This window comes from Aythya ferina (assembly GCF_964211825.1).
Source record: "Aythya ferina genome assembly, chromosome: 4".
Lineage (NCBI taxonomy): Eukaryota > Metazoa > Chordata > Aves > Anseriformes > Anatidae > Aythya > Aythya ferina.
Genome location: NC_140300.1, coordinates 43,438,580 through 43,454,781, shown reverse-complemented (window position 1 = coordinate 43,454,781; position 16,202 = coordinate 43,438,580). Strand labels below are relative to the sequence as shown.

General features: G+C 39.6%; 1 long non-coding RNA gene across 1 annotated transcript in view; it reads right to left on the bottom strand.

The window, feature by feature from the left end:
- Nucleotides 1–7,181, bottom strand: part of LOC311436777 — a 29,626-nt gene extending 22,445 nt beyond the window's left edge. The window contains exons 1-2 of the long non-coding RNA XR_014693083.1: nt 7,129–7,181; nt 4,326–4,463 (exon numbers count right to left, since the gene is read on the bottom strand). This is a non-coding gene — a long non-coding RNA (uncharacterized lncRNA). The remainder of the gene's footprint in view (nt 1–4,325; nt 4,464–7,128) is intronic.
- Nucleotides 7,182–16,202: the final 9,021 nt, after the last annotated feature.

The window sequence follows — 16,202 nt, the reverse complement described above, 5'->3', positions numbered from 1 at the left end:
CTTTCATGTACCTAAGCCCCACCAGCATCCATTGCCCCAGGCATGCTCTCCTTAGAGGTTTGCCAGGGACAGCAGAATGGATTCCCTTGTCCTACACAGGGCATTCAGCAATGGCCTGCTGTACCCCATGCTATGCAGCCATCTCTCTAGGATATCAGGGAAAGGCAAAGAGAGGGATAAAATAGCAAAAGCTACACTGAAAGCAGGGGCAGGCTTCCAAATGTTGGTACAATGAATGTTAGGTGCCAGGATCTGATCTTGGTAGCTGCAGTTCAGTACTGGAATTGCCACCAAAGTCATGGGAAGCCAAGTGTGACTAGGAACTGGCTTTCTATATGCATGTACATATTGTCCAAAATATGACAGAACCTCCCAGGCAACCTCCATCTGTCTCTTTACAAAGTTTCAAGTCAAAAAAAAAGGAGCTTGTAATGACAACTAACTTCAGGAGGAGCACCACCACTTGATTTGTGTACCATGCAGCATTTACACTTAAGGCACTTCTATTCTGCTGAAGTTGCTACAGCAGAAAAGACGGAAAATGGCATTACTTAGCCCAGCTGCTGCTAAGCACCTTTACAAAGAGAACCGTATCACTAAATCACACTGCTCGAAGCTACGACAGCTTAAACAGGTCTGAGAATGAACTCCCCAGTGCTGCTGTGCTGGGGAGGTGCTGCAGGGAAGGGCACAGAGAAGTCAGGGCAAAGCTGCTGGCAGCCACAGCCCTGTGGAAGGGCACTGGGTACAGCCACCTGCAGTGTGGAAGTGCCACCTAAAGAAAAAAGAACTTACATGCCTTTCTGCTATTAAAAATAGGCATCTTTTATCAATGTATGTAAATTGCTTTAAGAGGGGGAAACATGCTCAAGTATGATGACTCATTTTTGCATTCATATCTAAGAGTATAGCACTAATACCGAAAGTACAGAAGCCGTTCTCGCGCATTTGGTTTATTATGTGTTCAGATTCTGGAGTGCACAAAACACTTTCATAATCACTTACTGTCTGATATGAGTTTCCCTATTGTTGGGAGGCAAAACTTGCCTGCTCCACTCGCTCAGTGCCTTGTCTTGTGCCAGTGACCTTCACCGTTCACACACAATAATGCTAAATTAGTATTCTGGGGGCAGGGAATTCCTCTGTCCTTCAACAGCCGAGGCTTTTTTTCTTTTTTTTTCTTTTTTTAGTTGTAATTTAAACATCTCCCAGCAACTCATTTCTCCAAAATCTGTGATTTAACTATCATTTATTCCAAAGTGATAACGTCAATGGGAAAAAAATGTATTTGGCAGGCACGCCCTCAGAGCTGTCCGTGTTTTGTCACCACCAGTCACTACTGGCTGTGTCAATTTTAAAGTGAGGCATGAATGCTTTCTGCAAGAAAATCAGCAGTGTTTATTACTGCAGGATTACAACCTGCTTTGCTCACTGTTTGAGGAAGGTTTTTTAATCTCATATTTCATGAATTACTAGTGCCCAGAATTGTCTATCAAAAAGTTTCATGTTTGACGGATTTCTTTTTGAAAGTCTGCATACATAAACCTTTATTATTCTGTGATAGCAGAAGAAAATGTATTTTATAAACATTGCCTAGAAATAGTGACAAGATAGTTGGCAGTGTGGAGAGGTTGCTAGTACCTGATGGTTAATATCTGGATAATGTTGATAGATGCAGTAAAAATGTGATAACGTTACAGGTGCTTATGACAGGCTGCCAGAGGAAGCCGTCTGAAATCTGGACATCCTAGCTGAAATTTTTTCTTAATTCTGGAGTCAAAGACAAGGAAGATGGAGATAATTAAGAGATAGGATGGGAGGTGAGATTAGAGAAATATTCCAAAATGTTATAAAGGCAGATAATTAGTGACACAGTGTCTAAATTGCCAGAATTATATACAAGCACCAAAAAGAATATTTTCCTCTCTTCCTAACTAAATACAAACATTTTGAGTTTGTTTGTTGATTTTTTTTTAATAATTACTATTGGTCTTTCCTTTCTTATTTTTGTATGTGAACAGCTATTTTTATTAAAAGCCAGCTCAAAGGAAGAAGATGTATCTACATGTATCTGTTCTAAGTATAGCAAGGTTAATAATCACTCTTATTTGTTGAGAAGTGAGTTTCTTGCTCTGAGTCTAGCTATTGAGAAACATCTGTCCGTGGTGTTCACAGACTTCTTATTTCGGTTGAAAGTTTCGCTACCTTAGTGCATATCCCAGCATTGTGAGAATACATGGTGGAAGCAAGGAAATAAAAAATATATATATTTCAACTAGGTAGAGACAGTCATAAAAGAGATTGTGCATTGATTTCAGCAGCCTCAGATTTTAGCCTTAGTAATCATTAATGTCATGATGGCTGAGGACTAATTTTTTATCTTAACTAGGAGCACTATTTTTCTATGGTCCTTCCTACCCAGATTCACAGAAGTTGCTCAGCTTTATTTAGCCATCCATTAGAAAGCACAGACAAATGTTGCTGTTACATTTTATAATTGTTTCTGAAGATTAAACAGTCAAAATATCCATAATGTATGCTGTTTCTTAACAGAAATCTCCATACCTCAGCTTAAATGACTCTGCTGGGAGTGTGACTAGCATTGATCACTTGTGATTCCACTCAGTAAAGACTCAGCATGGTCAACAAGTCACTACAAAATGTGTTGTTTGTCACTGAGGTTGCTGCCAAATTGCACAATGCTTTTCCACTTTGTCCAGCCTGCTTGAGAGACGTTTGACCACTCTGTGTCAGGCAATATCAGAATTATTCAGAGAAAACACATGTGGATCAACAGTAACCCAAGAAGGCACAGTTTGATCAAAAAGATGTTTTCTTCAAAATACATGTTAAGGTGGAGAAAGTTTAACAGATGCCACAGTGTAATGTATTGCTTCCCATTGAGATGGTATGCGAGACAACTGGAGGCTCTGGCAGAGTGCAGGTGAGGGCTGTGCTTCTGCAGCTGGGGCTTCCCTGCCTGAAAACACCCAGTGCTGATGTGCAGGAGGTAATCCCAGAGGAAACTGCATCTTTTCTTACCCGTGAGAAGACCACAAAGTCTCCACATATGGGATCTTCAGTTACCAGCATCTGCTTGTGTTTTCTTCAGATGCTGGTATCATACTTCACAGAGCTCTGGATATGAGATTAATCTATTGGGAACATCAGAACAAGGTGGGAAAGACTGGGGTCCCTCTGAGACATGTTTCAGTCAGTTTTTGCAATATCAGGACTGTGAATTTTCACCTGTGCCACCATAAAGACACTAGAAACAAGCCTCAGAGCAAGGACAGCATGCCCACTGGTGCAGGTGCCCCCAAGTCCCTAGGAACTCCCCACCATGGCTGAACCCCACTGCCACAGTGGATGAGGAATGGGAGACAGCCCAGCAACTGCTGATGGTAGCAATGCTGGGAGTCAGACCAAGGTGTTGCTGCCACTGTCAGTGTGATTTTTATCTTATCCCCTTTATCTGAAACCTACCACAAACAGCCAAATAGTAGAGGGCAGTCTCACTTTGGTTAAGATGGCAAGCACTGAGGTGGAGACCAAGAACTCCCTTTCCTTAATCCCAGCTCTACCCCTGTGATGTTGTGCTGCACATCTCTCTTCCTCTCCTATTTATGTTCACCAGCCATAAAATATGGATAGTGCTTATCTGTCTCTTCTTAGTCATGTTGCGAGCATTATTTTATGAGTGTGTTACAATGCTTTGAAAACTAAAGTATTCTCAGAATTACTCTTCTAATGATGTGCTAGAGGTCAATGACATTGATAAGCCAGGTTGCCTTGTCATTAAGTCATTTGCTTGACCGGCACGCGGTTCAGCACACCACTCAGAGAGCTCTGTGTTCACCTTTCTTTCATAGCATTACCAGAGCCAGAGGCCTAACCTTATTTGCTGAATCATCTGCTAGAGCTGTGTAATCAATGTATTTGCTCTAGATACTATTTCCAGTGAAAATAGCTGCTCATGAGGCCACACCTCACACTTTGTAGTGAGATAAGCAGTTAACCATTGTCTTAACTAAAGATTGGCATAAAGCTGATAATGCCACTAAACTAACTGAATGGTAACTTCATTAACCCTCTACATGCCAGTCAACCTGAAATGTGAACCTTTCCAGCTGTTCCTGAGTGTTTACTGAGTAAATCTCCCACTATTAATACGCACACCGTGCCAGCTTTAAAGCCTTACACTTGCCTGTTTCAACTGGCTGTGCAGCCAAACCTTTGCCATAACTTTATCCCTTCAGGCTCTCCAGATGCCTGGCCTTCAGAAAAAGCCATGTTGTCTGCTCCAAGTGAATGCATTATATTACCTTGCTTCGTTTCCCTTCTTCTCCTTCTTTAAAACAAGAAAAACACAGAACCATCATGACGTGGACTGAGTGTCGAGGCAGTCAAGACATGGTTATCCCTGTCCAGATGAGTCATGTGAGTCCTCAAGATTTCCTTCTCTGTGCACGAAACAAAAGCATGGGGCTTTTGATTTCTTTTCCTCCATATGCCCTGCCCAGCAGCCTGCTTACTGTGACACTGGTGGGATGTGGGCACTGATGCCCAAGACCCTGCTCGGGCTCTCTGATGATAGGTGTGCACCTGGACTGCTGTGTTGGCTGCACTGAAGAGGTGTCCCTGACCCTGACCCTGAGCAGCTCACCCCCTCTTATGCATCCACTGCCCTGCTACACCCCGCTGCTGGTTGTGGTCCAACCTCCAGAAGAGTCCACAAGAGCCTATTTAAAAGTCTTTTGCATTCAGGACTCAAACCCAGATCTGCTTCAAGGTATCTTAGGGTTGTCTTTCCTCAGGCCCCTGCTTCCTCCATGCAGGAGGTTTTGTTGCCAGCACCTGATGGTGGCAGCCTTGTCTGGGGCAGACCCCGCTGCCTGGGCTGCCCTGCACATTGCTTGGTGCCCACACAGCAGACCCCCACCCTGTTCTGCCCGACCAGCCCACCCACATCTTTTATCACCCACCACCTTGTCTGCTACCCAAAATCAGTTTAACTGAATCTTCAGAACAGGGTGTTTTAGACATTTTTGGTCTTAGAGCTAGCCCAGAATTAATTGTCAGGCTTTTTTGCTGTCTTCTCAGAAAAACATGGGCTGAGTGGACATAAGAGCTTCTCTGCCACAAGGGTTGTCTTTTCAGATCAGGACTGAGGCACACTGCCAGCATAACTTATAAATAAATAATCAAAATAATAATAATAGTAATAATAACAACAGATGTAATGCAGAGAAAAGCTTCAAAGGTCCACTGAATCCCAAGATCCATAAAACCTTCAGCTTTTGCTGTGTAATCTGCTGAAATGTGCAGGATAAACAGCAAGTTTCAGTTTTTAAGATATGAAGAGTTACACAGTGCCCCAACTGTATGGTGTACAACTTACATTTAAAATATAGCCCATTTTTTCCCCCAGTCTTAAGGGCTTGAGAAAGCACCTTGTATAGTACAGTCGCAAAACTGCAGCAAGTCCCACAGCCCAAAGACATCAATTGCAAAGAGAAGATACTCAACAGGTCCATCCCGTTGAGTAACCAACATCTTGCCCTACGTCATAACATTTGCCTCTGCAAAACACACTCTGTATAGGGATCCCTGATTCCTTTCACCTGCTATCAATACCTTGCTTTTATCTTCTCTGAGGATGAAATCTGACTAAATCTTTCACACCACAAGTGATAGGGCAGGATTTTTTGAAGCAAATTTCAAAGTAAGGAGTTCCTCACCAGTGCAATTATGGTTTATTGTTTCACTCAGTAAATGTTTAAAAAAGCAGCTGTCTCTTAAGAACATATCATAAAATGTGACATGTGCACACAAACTGTAAATAGATAGAAATAATTGCTTGTACTAGCAGATCCAGTCCTGGGTTGGTTTCAGTTCCTGATTTAGTTGCAGACTTTCTGTCCACCTATAAGCAAATGAATTAACCTTCCCTGTAACTAATTTCCCTTTCAGTACAATCAGCAGAACCAATCCCCTTCTCAGAGGATGAGTTGAGTAGCCCAATAGGGCCCCAGGACACTAACCCCTACCCCAAAGAGGACTTGAGCTGGACCAAAGTAAATAGCTGGCAATGATTTCACAGATTGTCAGTATAGTGTGAGTAATGTAATTATCAAAGAGAAAGGGTTTCCAGCCAATCTGTGGTTGGACTGTTACACATTTACACCAAAGAACCCACAGGCTCAAGTTAAGGTGTGACTTTATTAGCAGCATTTAATTTCCCAGTCAGATGCCTCACTATCTTTTAAAGCCATCATTGTCCAGAGGACCAAAGGAGAACCTCAAAGGCCAGAATTCACTTGGGAGCCACAGCCTGCAGCTGCTCCCATAGCTCTTGAAACAAGAGCAATCAGGTTTCAGTGATTTTTTTTCTTTTCATGCTCTGTCAGTTAGTACTGATAATCATGCATCACTGACAGTTAAATGCAGCACTTGTTTGCCACCCATTGTTATTACATCTAGGCATCTTCTCATAATTAAAGTGCAGGGGCTCCTTCCCTCATTTCCCCACCCACATCTAGGAGCATCAGAGAATCTTTGTGTCTCTATGGGGAGACAAAATAAAGCCTCTTGCTTGTGTTTTTCTACAGAATTTTCTTGCTGAACCAGTGATCTTGTCATCTGTATAGAAAAAAACAACTCATTTTCAAGGAGAATGAGAAATGGATCTCTGTAATTATGAGGGACTCACCTCTCTGTGCTTCACTGGTACCTTCACTATCATGACAGTGGCTACCTAGCAACCAGGCCTTTTGACTTCAGCCAGCTTTACTCATATATATTTGTATTTCTGCTGGTGTGGGGAAAAGGAGGCCATAAAAATATTAATTTCCTTGGACAAGCTAAGCTAAAGGATTTTCTTTTAGAGAATTTAAAACAATGTTTCATCAACAGCTTGAAGAAACACCACTGGCATGTTATTTTGCATTTCAGATGTGCCTGTTTAAGTTCACCATATAAATCTGCTTCCTCCCAGGTTAGAGTGTGAAAAAAAAAAAAAACTACTTAGTATAAAAAGTAAATTTAATTAATTAATTAATTAATGCATAAATATAAAGCAAGCAAGCAAGCAAGCAAACAAACAAAATGAATAGCAAAAGACCTTACAGTTTTTAAGACAGCAAGTCCTCTTCCTAGTGATGCACAGTAGCAATAAACCCCCACCAGTGGGTGGTTTCTGGGCTTACCCTGACATAAGGATTACTTAAGCTTTAAATTTATGTACTTAATGCCAGTTACTTTTTGCCTAGAAGACAGGGTGGAGTTAACTGCACTTGAGATTTGTAGACAGAGGCAATCTGAGGCAATAAATAAGTTCTTTTGCCTCCCTCCTGTCTGAAGGCAGAACTAGGTTAACCTTAAAGCTATATAATTGTTCTCGTTGTTTGTATTTCAGATTATTACCCTTCCTCCCAACTCATCCACAGGGGGGAAAAAAAAAAAAAAAAAAAAAAAAAAAAAAAAAAAAAAAAGCAGAAGCTGTAAGTCACTATATAGAGCTTACCTAACTTGTCTTTGCAGATGACAAAGAGTAAAAGCTAGTAAATAGTTCCTGCCCATATTCACGTGGCAATTGTTTGGTTAATTCATGCGATGAGATACACTTCCAAAAATGTTTAAATACAGCTCCATATTCCTCCCTGTGACCTTTCTCCTCTGATCCGAAGCCCCATCACAGTGCTCCTGTCCTTGGCTTTGTTCCAGAATTCAGACTGGTATATTAGTTTTTTAGCTATTCTGGCGTTTCTTATTTAGTGTTATCTCACTAACTTTTAGTTTTTCAGAATATTTATTAATTGATATTCACAAAACTTATTTGAAGTAGCAAAGTTTTCCTCATCCAATTTAACATGCAAGGAACAAGGCACCCTATTATTAGAGCATTAAAGAAAATTGGGTAGATTTCCAGATTCTGACAATTAGGTGCTAAATTAAATGACTTTGTATGATCAGATGGGAATTGGCCAACTGTTATCAAGGTAGAAATCAAACAGCCAATAGGCAAACAAAAGGAAGGAGAGGAAAACTGTTTACATAAAGGTAGATACAGTAAGAAACAAAGACATGCAAATGAACTAGACCAGATATATTAAGTATTGCTGAGTAAAATGAATACCCAGTAATTCTGATTATCAGACTACTTATTCTGGGTATTAGAACTTTAGACTCTTACAGAGGACTGAAGATTTAGGTCCACAATTAACAATTAAATACAAAAAGAAGGGACTAAGTGAAGCGTAGCCTCAGTCCAAGTGTTTGGACAAGTGCTTGAGATGTTCCAGCAGGATCCAAAATAGGTGTCATCTTGACTGGAGGCCAACCAAAATAAAACTGAGCTTTTGGAGGAGGACCACTCACTCTCAAGGTCTCCGTCATCTCAGAGTCATCACAAGAAGAGACATGCCAGTGAATCACCACAAATTTCCTCTGGTTCTGCCTGCTTGAGAAAAACTGAAGTCTGGGCTTCTGCTGAAGGGCACTGAACCCACATCCAGGTGAACATGGAAAAAATGATTTTTTTGGATGGAAGTGTTCACACTTTACTTAAATCCTCCTGTAGGCACCAAGTTCTTAGACAAGACTTAGATTTCACAACTAATCTTAGTGAGCTAAATGTGTCACTGCTTTAAGCCTGCAAAAGCCAGCCAAGCTGGATAACAAACTATGATTCCTCTTCTTTAAAATATTCCTCAAAGGAGACCAATAGCTTGTCTTTGCCACCCCTACAACTTTTACTGGATGTGGTATCAAACATTTCAGATGGAAAACTGAGGCAAAGAGCACGTTCAGGTTTAATGTTGGTTGCATTTATGGTGTGTAAAATGAGGATAATACCACTTGTCTAACTTATGAGAGAGTTAAAGTTTGCAAAGCATTTTGCAGATGTCAGAAGAATTATAATGATCATTAATTAGAAAATCACAATTCAGCTCATTCTTTGATTCTAGGCAGATTTCATCCCTTACCCTTTCTACAACTGATGAATTGCAATTCCATTTATCTTCATTGTCTGCAGTTTTGAAGTAATGGGGTAAGTTCACGGCAAAGGCTTTGAGGTGTCTTCCTGTTATCAAGAGTTCCTATTAAATACATTAAATTGATTCAAGTCTATTAGTTTATCAAAAGAGCATAATTTTATTCTTTAGCTTTCACGGGAAAGCAGCAACTATCTCAGTAATTACTGTTTCCTTGCTGGTATCCCAGAGCAAGCACACGTGCCATGGTCCAAAGTAATTGGTAATGATTGGTCCTACAAACTAATAAGGTTAATAGGAAGAAATGGAAAAAATGTGGGATGTAAAACAACCAAATTTCCTGTGCAAAAGAACATGAATCTTCCAGGTTACAGGTACACATATACATGGTATACATGTTCATGGTACTTATGTAAAAAAAAAAACAGGTTATGAAAGATCTCTCAGTAACCCAGATGTGCAATCTGAATCAACAAACAAATGCATTGAATGCAGACAAAACAAGCTACAAGGATACAGGAGAGATTTAGCCACCCATGGATCCCACATGCCCTTGATGAAATAGGCAGCTTCTTGGCCCTTCTGAGGATCTTCTCCCTCATTTCAAGGACAATTCACCTGTGTCTGACCAGCCCCATGGTGTTACTGCAAGTTGAAGGTAAGTATACATGAGCAGAGAGGGGGTTTTGGCCCTGCTGTGCTGCCTCAGAGGCACATTTAGCTACCAAAGAGAAAGGAGGTGGTGTTTCCTCCCTGATGTATGACCTTCTGATGTGCCTCACCCCAGGTGGGTGGAGTAATAGCATCCCAGGGTGAGGGATGAGTAGAACCAAAGGAATGGGCATAGGTGGATAAAGTGAGTTGGATGCAGGGAGAGTCTGGTGGCATGAGGGTGAACAGTGTCTTATGCCTTGCATGGCTCTTAATCCATATTGGAAAGTGCAATGAAGCAGAAAGCTTTCTGAAGTTCATTTCAATAAATTTGCCTAAATTCTTAAGAGATTTCTAATAAAATAGTCTTGTCAACTTCAGTGAATCATTGATTTATACCAACTGGGGATTTATGCTGTTGCTGGGGGTATTTCTAGGGTACCTGTAATTTTGTTATACTAGCAAGTTAGAATTATTCTGATACATGTACTCTTAGTTATTATGGACTGTCATCAGCCCTTCAGTCAGCTGGCCATGATTCATGAAAGAAAATCACTCCTAATTAAACATTCATCTAATTATTCTTGCCAGAAACAAATGAAATATGCAACCAATATGCTCCACAACAGCTTCGTAAGAGTACCACTAGGATTTGTGAAGCCAGATGACTGAATGCACAGGGAAGCTTTTCAGCATGTTACATGAGAAAAGAATCCATCCCTACCTTTTAACTGTCTGCTGAACATTTCAAGCAGTATTTAATGTCAAACTAGATTTTGGAGCAAGGCACATTAATGACTACAGTAATTGCTCTTTGGGAGAACAGATTTGAGTGACAACACTTTCTCTAACCTCCAGGGACTTACTTTCCCATGAACAGCTTAACATTTAAACAAACTGATTTCTCAATATTTTATGGGGAGAAAAAAAAAAAAAATCCCTGCAGAGGCTCACGTAACTGTTTTTCTGTATGTAATTAAAAAGAAAGATCTAGCATAACATTTTTCTTTGGTGTGTCACTGCATTGCTGGTTTACTCCATGCTTGCATATGCATCTAAGTAGTAGGATATTGACCCCTACGGAATGACTTCAAAATGCCTACAGCTTATCGTTCTCCCCATGTCTGAGAGTATAAATCTAATTACCAAGTGCCTGGAATATTTGTGTGAGTCCTGTAAATTTCCTTCTTGCCCTAACTTATCTCGGTTTACCAAGTCTTGAATATGCAGTAGCTAAAGATTTTCTTCGCAATGCATGGACAGACGTGATGCAAATTGCTTATATACATTTGATTGAAATCACCAGAACTTCTCTAGAATTAAAAACTGGTCTTACTGAAGGGAGAAGCAGAAATTAGGTCTAGCAGTATTTGTCTCATCAAAAGCTCAAGTGCATAAAGTGAGTGCATGCTTCTGTTTCAAGTTCACCCCAAAAGTCTGACCTTTGATTTTGTTGTTGCTGTTGTTACTGCCTAATCCAATACCATTAACAGATGGGTAGCCAAAAGATATATTGTACATTCATAAAAACTACAGTAATGCCATGAAATTCTCAATATTTGTTTACAAAAGTAATAACATAATTTCTGTTAAGAAACCTCAGTTTGAGGAAAATATGACATGAATTATATGAAAGAAGTAGCCTTTTGTGGTTGTTTCTGTGATGTTCAAATATGTGGCCAAAGTCTGGAGATTCAGCAGGATGCTTCTGATACAGTCACATCTGCAGGTTATCAGGTTCTGGCATGCTACTTCTCTGTAATTATTTATTAAAAGACCTAAAATGAATGTTTCAAAAGGATTTTGCAGGGGGGTTGTAGTTTGGCTTTGTTTCCCAATGCTGCCACAACTTTTATGTGCATGAAATTTAGAACCATACTGGTTAAAGAAGGTAGGTGTTGATCTCCCTTTGAAATCAAGACTTACAGATGTTCCTTATGAAATCAGTAGGAAGTAGACATCTAAAAAATCTTCAAAAATCTAGCCTCTATGCTCCTTAGAATATCTTCTTATTGGAAGCAAGCAGTTCAATGCCGGATGTGGCTTGGGAGTTCAATGTAAATTGATTATATCTTGGGGATTTCTTCAAGCCGGCTTGATTTTTTATAGAATTTCCAACAACTTCTTTCGGTAAACATAAAATATACCAGGTTTTCACTAAAAGACTACATTCCTAAGTGACAGAACTGGGTATTTAATTGTATTTTGATTCCAAACAGAATGTGTTCCATATTTACCAGAAACAGGTAATTCAGCAGGACAAGTGATCATTGCTGAGAACGATTTTTGGACTCAAGAAAATGTTGAATAGCTATTGATGTTGCTGTTGTTTCATGCACAATAAATATCTGTTCTCTTTGATTCACAACAATTGTTTTAAGATGGTGGGCTCAAATACTCCCTTCTTCGAGAGCTACATGTGTGTCACCTGAGGCTGACAAATCACAGCATAACCAGCAGGTTATTAATATACTTTTATGCTGTACAGGAATGTTTTGTGACTCTTGAATGCCACCATCAAAGTATCCTCTTTCTCATTCTGAAAAATATGGTCAATTTAGTTTTATTTTCAGTTATCATAACCAGAGATTACTGCCGACCTTAATCCACAAATCATATCTGCCTTCCCACATTGACCAGATTAGTCATCAAACCGTCAGATCTGTAGTCATCTTTCTCTCTTGGTTTCCTTATTATCATTTTATTACCTCTGAGTTCCTGCAAAACCACAGGCTTCCTTTCCAAACCTGGCTACCACTGCTCCCATAAGCTGGAGGAGTGTTTCAGCAAGCTCTGACCACTGGAGAATGGAAATTCAGAAATTGTCACTATGGCCACGTGATTGCCATCAAGCATCAGCAAAGGGCCGCAGCATCACACGCAGCACCCACAACTGTGAAAAGCAGAGGAAGTGTAGGGGCAGCAAACCAGCAGCAGGCTGGTGGATCAGAAGGCTGGAGATGGGGGTCACAGGAAAGGCTGCCTCACATGTAGAAGGACAAATTTACAGCTAAGTCTCATGATTTGTGTTCCCAACTAGCTATCTCTAGACAGGTCTCTGCTTAGATCTGAGGTGCTTTGTTTGTTTGTTTGTGTTTTTTTAACAAGCACTTTTGATGTGCCTGTATGCTGTCTGAAGGGCCCAAACACTTAATGTTAGATTTTTGCTTCTATTCTTGAGACCAGTTGGCTAAATATTCACTTTGCAGTATCTAAACATATGGGCATCTATATTCTTTATCAGATGTAGCTGAGTCCACCAAGCAATAAGGGGACTTATTTGTGCTAACTGTTCATTTTACATTGTTTTTAATACTGCAAAATAGGGATTTAAATTTGTTTGCATACAGAAAGCAAATTATTTTTATGTTGTTCTGCCAGAGTAAAATTTCACTGCATGTATCTTTCCTCTTCTTTTCTAAGAAGCTATCTAAAAATAGATGCTGTACACCTGCCTTATCTCTGTATACCATCCAATAACTAGATCTAAACATGTATGTAGCACTGCACTAAAATCCTCAGCAAAGCCTGGAGAGAAAACTTCATACACATGGCTTTTGCCAAGATTTATTTGCTTCCCACATCAGAGAGCTTTGACTGCTCTAGCCCAAGCTTCCCCCCAAAACCACCTTTGATAGCACTCAAAATCAAAACTCCATTTCCTCGCTCTTTCCTTTATGGAGGTTTGCCCAACTTTTCAGTTCAGTTTACTTAAGCCTGGAGTCACACCACACACTTTATAGTTTCCTGGCCCTTTTCCGCTGGGGAAGAGGGGAGGGCAGCGAGTCAGGGCCACGCTCCCACGGCTGCGCAGGGCAGGCACAGCAGCAGGAGGCCAGTCCTGAGGCCCAGAGCACATCACAGGTCCCAGACCTCTCAGTAACCTTGTCTGCTCCAAAGCTATACAGATGATCTGTTCGTAAATCTAGCACGTGTAGGAGGCTACAATGACATCTGTAAATCTAACACAAATTAAATGTGTCTGGGACCTGGGATCAATTGACAATCAATAACTCTTTGCCACCACTGAAGGATTTCAAGAAATAACATAGAGACTGTGGTTCCTCTTGACTTGAAGATGCTTATTGTTCGCAGCTTAGGTCTCTCCATTTAGAGATAGGAGGTGTATCTTTGAATTCTTGGGATTTGAGAGCAGATTAAACTATAGTTGAACTGAGTAAAAGCAACTTGCTGACACTTCTGTATGAAATGGAGACATAAATTACATTTTCAGGGAATGATTGCACCATGGCGTGAATTAAAACTTCTTTTTTCACTTATACCTGTTACATTGAAATGACAAGGACTGTCACTCCCTGCACTTTAGGGTATATAATAAGGTCAGAAAAAATTCCCTGAGGATGGAAGGTTTGCAAAGTTGTGTCAAAAAAGGCACCAACGTGTAATTTTTCCTTCCACTAAAATACCTGTGAAAGTGAGTGGAGGCAAGAGATTGGACCAGTCACTGCTGTGTAGCATTAAGATTCCTATAGAAATGATCGCTGCAGAATTACTGAGAGAGATGGTAAGTGCACACCTATGAGAACAAAAATATTGTAGTTAGAAGAATAAAAATGTTGTAGTTAGGCTACAGTATATAATACGTAATTGCTATCACATGATCACACACACAAAAAAAAGTTTAATCTTTAATGATTATTACAATTTTCGGATTACAGGGACAAGGAATTTCTTTCTGTTATGAATTGTTCTTGTTTTGGAGCCTGGGTCAAGAACTCTGGAATCGCTAACAATACACAAATTAAGGATTTGGTATATGCCATATATATTTGATATATGCCAGACAATTTTAGGTGAGCCCATGAACCTGAGTGGCTGTGATAATTTGTCAAAAGTAACAATTGATGCAACAGATCTTGACATGCAGTAAATGGCACAAGCAGTGGAGAAGGATACAGTAGAATACCCCCATCAGTTACATAGACTTGATCACCAGTCACTCTGTGCAGTTACAAGCTTCCAAAGCAGTCAGAGAGTTGTGCCCACAAGGAAAAGAAAACGGTAATGCAGTAAACGTTTCAGGATGGTTTTGGACTGGAGTCTCTGGTATGTCAACATGTAACAGTTTAATTAGCCTTCATTCTCCAGTAAATCCCCCAGAGCCCTGTAGTTGGGCAAAATGCCCATGAAAGCCAAGAGGAAAGCATCAAGCCCTTTAGTGTAAGGAGGCAAATACAATTTGACTTTTTAATAAATTTACACATACCTCAGTCAAGTTCAGAAAAATGCAGGGGAGGTCATTCCCTTCTTCTACAAATTTTTCTTTTAGTTGAGTTATATACCTCCTAATTTGAAATAGCTACTTCTTATGGAAATATGGTGCTAATGTCTGAGTGATAACCTTTTCATTCTGGAATTAAAAAAGCAAAGGAAGTTTGCTTTGGACCAGATGCAGCAGCTTTAAGTTCGTTCCTCTCTTCCTTCAGTATGTCATATACTGTGGTATAGAAAGGGTGTTATTAAGCTTTTCCAAGCTATCATCATAGATGTATGAACATAGCACTGGTGGTTTTGAAAACAGTGTAAGTTTATAGCAGGTGAGGATGCAGCCTGCAGTTTGTGCTTGTGTTGGGGGATATGTGCATATTGGAGAGCAAAGCACATGTGCAAGCACAGATCTCTAGTTTTCTCCATTTGTTTATTTCTAGAAATTTATTGTTCCATCTCATTTAAATTGTAAGCTCTTCCAAAACTCTCTTTAAAAATGCAGACCTTTATGAAAGACATTTGAGAGTTTTTTAAAAAACCTCTAATATGTCCATGCCTCATAAAAGAGATTTGACTAATTCCACATTAAATCTATTAAGATTTAATCTGACTAGGAGACCAACTGAGAAATTGTTTTAGGAGCAACTCTTAAAAATCAGGCATTTTAGGATGAGTAGTAGTAGTAGTAGCAGCAGCAGCAGCAGTTTCATAGTAATAGTGAATGTTTTTTTGACCCATTTCCAATTTATTAAAGCATTTTTATTATTAAGCCTTTATTACTAAAAGTTGCTTTTACTCAGTTCAAATTGTCTTGTATCCTGTAAATTCTATCTTTAGACTTAAAAATTGAATTAGCTTTTGAATTACAAAGTAAAGGTCTAATGAAACATCTTTTTGATGACATAGTAAATGAATGTGATGTTTCATCTTCTATTGTTTAATACTTAAAAGTACTATTAATTTACAAAATGGACAAAAAATCTGTTGGACAGTGTAATTCTTATTCTGAAGATGAAAGAAAAATATTAGATTTCTTGAATTAATATTATTTCCTTTCACGCTGAAAGGGTTCCATATAAATACAAAACTGCACATTTCTTACAGCATGAATTGCTTTTACCTGACTAAATAGAAGACTCTTCTGAGTGTGTTCAAGGAAAATGTATTTATCCTTAGGCAGAACATAAGTACACATGGTTATGAAGGTCAGCCTTGTTTCTAATCTGAGAGAAATATACGTACCATATTTAGCAGATGCATGTACAAGTATGCCCATACAAGACGAGAGAGTGAGAAAAGCAATTATAATTGCTGTTCCTCAAATAT